Raw genomic sequence first — 1,273 nt, forward strand, 5'->3', positions numbered from 1 at the left:
TCCCACCATCACGACCTCCATCACCAACACCATGATCCCACCCCCTACTACCCCACCACCACCATCTACTCCACCGACCCCACCATCACCACCTCCTTGCAGAATAGAGGGACCATTCCAGACAGAGAGTGTTGCAATGGGTTAGAGCTAGAGGGTACAGGTTGGTAGGGTTTTGGAGTCCATTGTGAAGGATAAAATAGATGAAGTCAGCATGGTTTCATCGATGGGAAGTCATGCCTGACAAATCTGCTAGAATTGTTTGAGGAAGGTTAGATCAAGGTTAACGAGCAGTTTAGGCCAAGGAGAGCCAATGGGTGTTATCTTTCTAGACTTCCGGAAGGCTTTTGATAAGGTGCTCCATAGGAGGCTGCTGAGTAAGATAAGAGCCCATGGTGTTAGAGACATTGTGCTGGCATGGATAGAAGCCCGGCTGTCTGGCAGAAAGCCGAGAGTGGGTATGAAAGAGTCCTTCTCAGGATGGCAGCCGGTGACAAATGATGTTCCGCAAGGCTCAGTGTTGGGACCACAACTTTTCACTTGATGCATTAAATATCAAGAAGAAGGAACTGAGGGCATTCTGGCTAAGTTTGCAAATGAAGCAAAGATAGGTAGTGGGGCAGGTATCATTGAGGAGGTGATGAGGCTGCAGGGGGATTTGGACAGGTTAGCAGTGCGGGGGCAGAGAAGTGGCAGATGAAATGCAAAGGCAAGGTTTGAGGTCATTCACTTTTGTAGGAACAATCGAGGCATGGACTTTTTTCCTAACTGGGGAGAAAAATTCAGAAATCTGAATTACAAAGGGACTTGGGAGTCCTAGTCCAGGTTTCTGTTCAGGTGAGTTTGTAGGTTGAGTTGGTAGTTAGGAAGGCAAATACAATGTTGTCATTCATCTCAAGAGGACTAGAATATAAAAGCAGGGATATACTTCTCAGGATCTGTCAGCTCTGGCCCAGAACACATCTTGAGTATTGACAGCAATTTTGGGCGCCATTCCTCAGGAAGGATGTATTGACCCTGGAGTGGGTCCAGAGGAGGTTCACGAGAATGAAAGGCTTAACATATGAGGAATGTGTGAGGACCCTGGGACTATACACGGTGGAGTGGATTGGATTGAAACTTTCAGGATACTGACGACCTGGATAGAGTGGGGTGTTGGGAAGATGTTTCCAGCATCTGCAGTCTTTCTGTCTCTAAGATATTTCCATTGGCAGGAGAGACGAGGATCCGACGGTACAGCCTTCACCCCTTTAGAACGAAGCTGAGGAGAAGCGTC

Source organism: Chiloscyllium plagiosum, chromosome 10, assembly GCF_004010195.1.
Source record: "Chiloscyllium plagiosum isolate BGI_BamShark_2017 chromosome 10, ASM401019v2, whole genome shotgun sequence".
NCBI classification, from domain to species: domain Eukaryota; kingdom Metazoa; phylum Chordata; class Chondrichthyes; order Orectolobiformes; family Hemiscylliidae; genus Chiloscyllium; species Chiloscyllium plagiosum.